Genomic DNA, 6,000 nt, shown 5'->3' on the forward strand with positions numbered 1-6,000 from the left:
AAGCGATGCTCACCAGCCCAACAAAAGAATATTAAGGATAGAACCATAGAACTATAGAGTTGGAAGGTTCTACAATTAGGCAGGAAGAACCAGATTCACAAATATTAGATGGGGGGGGCACTTGGCTTAACATTAGCCAACAGTATGATGCAGCAGCAAATGAAGCTATGCTATTATAGGCTGCAACAACAGAAGTATAATATCCAGATCAAAGAAAGTAATAGTACCACTCTATTCTGCCTGGAGAACTGTGTCCCATTTTGGGCGCCACAGTTTAAGGATATTAACAAGCTGGAACGTAACACTGATTATTATTATATCCACTGATAGTGGTAGTGGTATATTTATTTGTACTTCACTTCGAGGGACTTGAGGTAGTGTACAGATAAAATAGGAACAGCTAAAAACATAGGGGAAAAACCCTCACTCATTAAAAAAACAATTAAACTCATATAGAATGAAAACTCGTGTGTGTGTGTGTGTGTGTGTGTGTGATCTATTAAAAACACAGAGATAATTACAATAAAAACAGCACGTTTCCCAAAACCTGTTGGAATAAGGTGGTCTTCAACTGGTGGCAGAAGGACAAAAAGGAGGGAACCAGTATAACTTCTCTAGGAAGGAAGTTCCAAAGTCTGGAAGCAGCCACCAAGAAGGCCCTCACCCACATCCCTCTCCCACATCTTCCACCAAGCAGGCCTGTGAGGGCAGCAGGACTGAGAAAAGGGCCTCCCCTCAAGATCTCAGAACCCAGGCAGGTTCATATGAGGTAACACAGTCTTTCAGATAGCATTGGGTCTTTTAATAACACCGTTGTTGTTGTTGTTGTTGTTATAGCTTACAGATGAGCTGAGATTTAAGAAGGGCAATAAAAGAAAGGGGAAAATCATGATGGACAAATATACACAAGTAGCCAACACTTGCTACACAAGTAGCCAACACTTTGGTCAAGTGGACCAAAGCTTAGAATGAACTCAGGCTTGCAAGAGAGGTTAATAATAAGAAGAAGAAGAAGAAGAAGAAGAAGAAGAAAAGATTTATTGAGCTATGTTTGAAGCAAGAGGAAGAACAGGCAAGTAGTAGGTCCTTTGTGTGGAGAAGAAAGAAATGCTACTGGATGACACAGAGAGGGCAGAAAAAGCTCAGCACCTACTTTGCCTCTGTCTTCACCAGAAAGGAAAGCAATGCCCAACCTGGTGATAACGTAATAAATGTTGTAAGGAGGGAGCTGCAGCCCAAGATAGGAAAAGAGGTGGTACAGGAACACCTAGCTACTTTAAATGAATTCAGATCTCCAGGGCCTCGGGAGCTGTACCCAAGGGTACTAAAGGAGCAGGTTACACCAAGCTAGAAGGGGTAGCTAAGGCTGCAGAAGACAGAACTGGGATTCAATATGACCTTAACAGATTGGAGAACTGGCCCCAAATTGACAACATGAATTTCAATAGGGACAAATGTTTTAACAAACAAAATCTTCTACTCCTTGGTTTTTTGTTCCATTAATGCCTTGACAAATTGCATATGGCATAGAAGAGAGAACTGAGATATTAATGGGCGCAAAGACTATTATTGAAAAGGCCACAGAAATACATTGTAACAAAACAGAATTAGCAAGAAAATATCTATAACGTCAGTCTATAACAAAAATACTGCTAAGATTAATAAAATATGCGACAAACCCATATACTTGTAACAGCAAGATATTTGCTATGTTGAGAGAAAACTCTATTATATGGGATAGTAGCATTAGCAAGTTTCCTTTAAAATAATGCACTTAGCTTACAAAAATAAATAAAATTAAGCACACATAAAACCTGATGGGGATGTCCTGACTCACAACTGAAACACCCAAATCCTAGCAGTACTTACCTTGAAATAAATCTCATTAATTCCAGTGGGACTTATTGTAAGTAAATACACTTAGGATTCCAGCCTCGGTATGGTTTAGGATACAGATAGGCAACTGGCTCAATCCACTTCCCTGAGGGCATCCAAAGCATCATCCAACACAGACCCTACTCCAAAAAAGACCTCATTATATTATGCACCTCACCCATTTCCTCCAGCATGAGCTGAGACACACACAAACGGCTCTTTAACACCCTCCACATAGTTTCAGCAGCAACAGAAGCTTTGGCAGAGTTTTCCCATTACACATGTCAGATCTAATCCCCTTATGACAGCCAAGATACAGGCAAATAATATGTGTGAGCAGCTCTCCATCAAAGTCTTATTTTTGCTGCTCACAAAGAGGAGCTGAAGGTGGTAAAGAGCCACCTGCCTGCACTTCGACACAGGAGTAAAAAAATGAATGACACCAAGGTTGCTGGCCTTCTAGACCTTTTTCAGTTCAAAAGATGGCCCCTGTTAAAAAATTGTTGCTGATCAGCAATTTAGGATCTGTGGAGCACAAAATAACCCAACCTTAGCACTGTAAGAGCCACAGCATTATAATCAGGCAGCTGATTGAAGCAGTCACACTTTGTTTACCCTGAGGCCAGGCAAAGGGCTTGAAGGGAAAAGAAGGAACGTGGTGGATTCTTCGGGTGTAATTATGCATTCCTGAATCTAACACAGTTGATTTCAAACACCCTGTAGGAATGCTTTCCAAATCAATTTGTCTAATGAGGAACATCTGAGCATGCAGAGGATTCTGGGACAAATTCTGAGGTCATCATAGTCATCATCATGCCGCCCATCTGACTGGATTGCCCCAGGACCAACACTTTGAATTATGCTCAGAAACGTACTGGGAGCCAATGTAGATATTTTAGAACCGGTGTTATACGGCCCCAGCAGCTGCTCTTGGTCACCAATCTGGCAGCCACATTCTGGAATAGTTGTAGTTTCTGAAACACCTTCAAAGGTAGCGCCATGAAATCAGTATGTCTAGAGTACTGGCCAGGTCTGATTAGTTTCACTATCACCCTACATGTGTCCAAATCCTGGTGGTGTAGAACCCACAAGCAGGTCACGAGGGTCTAAATCCAGCAGGTAGTCTGGGAGGGGAAAAGATAAGGATTCCTGAAAACAACAGTGGCTGTTTTCAGAACCCTGGACAGAACCCAAAGAGCAGCCTGGCATGTTCTAACAAGACCTTGGTCTCAACTGAGCTCTTATTACTTTTTCTTCGCAGTGAGAGAGGTCAAATAATAAGGGCCTGAAAAAGAGACAATGCACATGCTTTTGTAACCTAAGAAAATCTTTGATAAAAATTATTTTTTTAAAACAACAACAACAACTGAGCCCTTATTACACTTCCTGAGTCTAACTAGCTCTCTCAAGCAGCAGCATCCCCTTAAAGTGACAGTCCTCTAGCCTGACTCTGTCACATCTGCAGGGCCTCAGGCTGGGCACACTGCCTGTACTAGAGAGCAGGTTTGATGGAAAGGGAGGCCCTTGAGCTCAGGGAGGGGGTTTTCTGCTTGTTGGACACAAAGTTGGGCCCAGAGGCCCAGAGTCAGCACCACTTTTCACCTTGCCCTCTGGGTCCAATTATGGGACACTGCTCATTGTATTTAGTGGTGTCTTTTGTAATATTCACATGTTTAATGAAAAAGCTATGACAGACCTTGTGATAATTAACTGTACCCATAAGCATCACCGAAGAAGAAAGCAATGCCTTTGCAGTGTGTGAGAACATTTCAAAGCACTGCATTATATAAAAAGTCCAAATAAATCATTTCATTTACCAAACTTTCCAGGCTCTGATTAGCATCAGTCTGCATCAAATAGTTGTTTTTCTTTTTTAAATGAAATGTGTCTTCTCAATCAACTATTCATTTAAAAGACATAATAAAAAGGAAAGGAAAATGACTAGATGTTCTCTTTGGAAACTCAGGCAGCTTGTTTCAAACTAGATTTCTCTGGTGCCTTTTCAAACCATTGCCAGGATTTAAACTAAAATGTACCACTTACTGAGTATAATTCTATTCAGAATAGTAATAAATATAGTATCACACTTTTTAAAAATAATTGTGTGTATTTCAGAGGAAATTGAAAAGACAAGTATAGACTGCAGCCAAGACGCATACTGTACTGTACTCTATTTCTTTACAAACACACACACAGCAGAAAAATGATAATCCCTTCTTAGTGGAAAATCCAAATTTTCAAATGACTCCCCAAGCTAAAATGAATTACTGTAATAACCAGAATCCTCATATGTTCGCTGTTCAACAAAGGCACGGCTGACCACCTGCTATGTTGCATCTTACAGACAGCAGTTTTCCCATTTCTCAAATGCTGTTCTCTTCAGACCAGGGATGCGCCCCACTGAATCATATGACAGATTACTAAAAACACAGGGAAGGAGCAAGGGAAAGGGTTCTCCTTCTAGCTTGAGTGACTGCTGTACCGCGTCTCTGTGCTTCTGCTGAGTGCAGCATGACAGAGGTGCCTCTGCAGTTCTAAAGAGGAAGGATGTCAACAGCCAGACCCAAGCCAAATAAATAATTGCTTTAATTTGAGGGTATACCACACATGGCTGAAATGGGCAAACTGAAACGCAGGAGGCTATGTGTTTGTGTGTGCACTTGCGCTATGCAGCTAGAGAAGGATTATTATTTTAAAAGCTGCATTATTCATGGTTGCATCACAGATCTTAAACCCTCGACTGCATATGACAACAAAACAGAAAAGGTCCTTAGCATGCGTCAATGAAACGTGCCTTTCTTTAACTTGAACGGAGGCAAGGAAACAGCAAAGGAAACCAAACAACTTGTCCTTAAAGAATTTGCTGCATTGAGTTAGAGGCTGTTGTAAGCAAAATTAAAATAAATAAATAAATAAATTTAGCCCAATACAGGATTACAGAAACCCTGTCAAACTAATGTGAACTACAGATAGCACAGGGCTATCCACCTTTGTCCATTGTTTTCTTGCTAGTACTGACAGGCCAGTTGATATCCGCACCAAACCAAACCTAGAGGCTGAATCCAGAGAAAACAGGCACATCACCTTTCCCCATCCTCCCAGCAACAGAACTCTCATCCTGCATAGCGGATGGGCTTCCAATTCCCTTAACAACCCGGCAAAAGAAAGGGGGAATGTGTGCACAGATGCTCAGAAACAAATGCTGTATCGTACACATAAACACAACCCTGCTCCCTCCCCCACAGATTCAATCATGTGCCAGCGGGTGAGTAAAAACTACACATTTGCTCTGCACCCCACCCATTGTCTTAAAAGAAGAAATACATCTCTGCAAGAAATGAAAGAAAGCAGGCTGGGCAGGGGGTGGAATCTATCTGTCTGTCTGTCTATCTGTCCATCCATCCATCCATCCATCCATCCGGTGAGTGTAGCTTGATAATGCCTGGTCCACTGGTCCAACTGAGTACACTGAAGGCCCCTTCCAGTTCCTCCTAACAGGCAACCAGATTCTTTTTTTACTCTACTTGACAGGAGGTCATACAGCCTTTCCCCTACCTCCCCCCCAATAGAGCTGGCTACATTTCACAACACCCCCCAAAGGCTCCCCCACCCCCAAAGCCACAGTATGAGAGAAGCCTGGCGTGATGGGGACCACAATGGAACCTCAACCACAACAACACCCTGTGACTCTTGTGCCGAAAGCCCAATTAAAGCTTTCTGGGATGATGGAAGAGGAAGAGGAAGGACGAGCTTTCTGAGGAGAGACGAGCGGGACGCTGGCCCAGCGGAGGGGCGTCCCAAACGGGGGAGGGGGGCAGCCGTAGGGAAAGGCCAGCCGCGAGCGTGAGGCGAGCCGGGAAAGGGGTCGTGCGGCGCCTTACCTGGAGAAAGCTGGGCTGGGTGCAGAGCATGCTCTTCGGCCAGAGGCAGCAGGCAGCGGCACCCTTCAGACCCCTCGCGCGCGGCTCATGGCCAGGCGCCTGCTGGGCTCCGCGCTGCAGTCAGGGCGCGCCCGGCCTTCCGTGGGGTCCCCGCTTTCCTCCGCCCCAGCCCCACACCTTCGCCCTTGTGTCTCCGCCTCCTCCCTCACAGCGGCGCTCGAGAGGCGTGGGGAGGAGAAGGGCG

General features: G+C 44.0%; 1 protein-coding gene across 1 annotated transcript in view; it reads right to left on the reverse strand.

Annotated features, from left to right (window-relative positions):
• The window catches only part of HECW1 (HECT, C2 and WW domain containing E3 ubiquitin protein ligase 1), a 184,102-nt gene extending 178,323 nt beyond the window's left edge, over positions 1–5,779 (reverse strand). The window contains exon 1 of the mRNA XM_033166078.1: positions 5,757–5,779. The gene's annotated coding sequence lies outside the window, so the exon portion shown is untranslated. The remainder of the gene's footprint in view (positions 1–5,756) is intronic.
• Positions 5,780–6,000: the final 221 nt, after the last annotated feature.

The sequence above is a fragment of the Lacerta agilis genome, chromosome 12, assembly GCF_009819535.1.
Source record: "Lacerta agilis isolate rLacAgi1 chromosome 12, rLacAgi1.pri, whole genome shotgun sequence".
NCBI classification, from domain to species: domain Eukaryota; kingdom Metazoa; phylum Chordata; class Lepidosauria; order Squamata; family Lacertidae; genus Lacerta; species Lacerta agilis.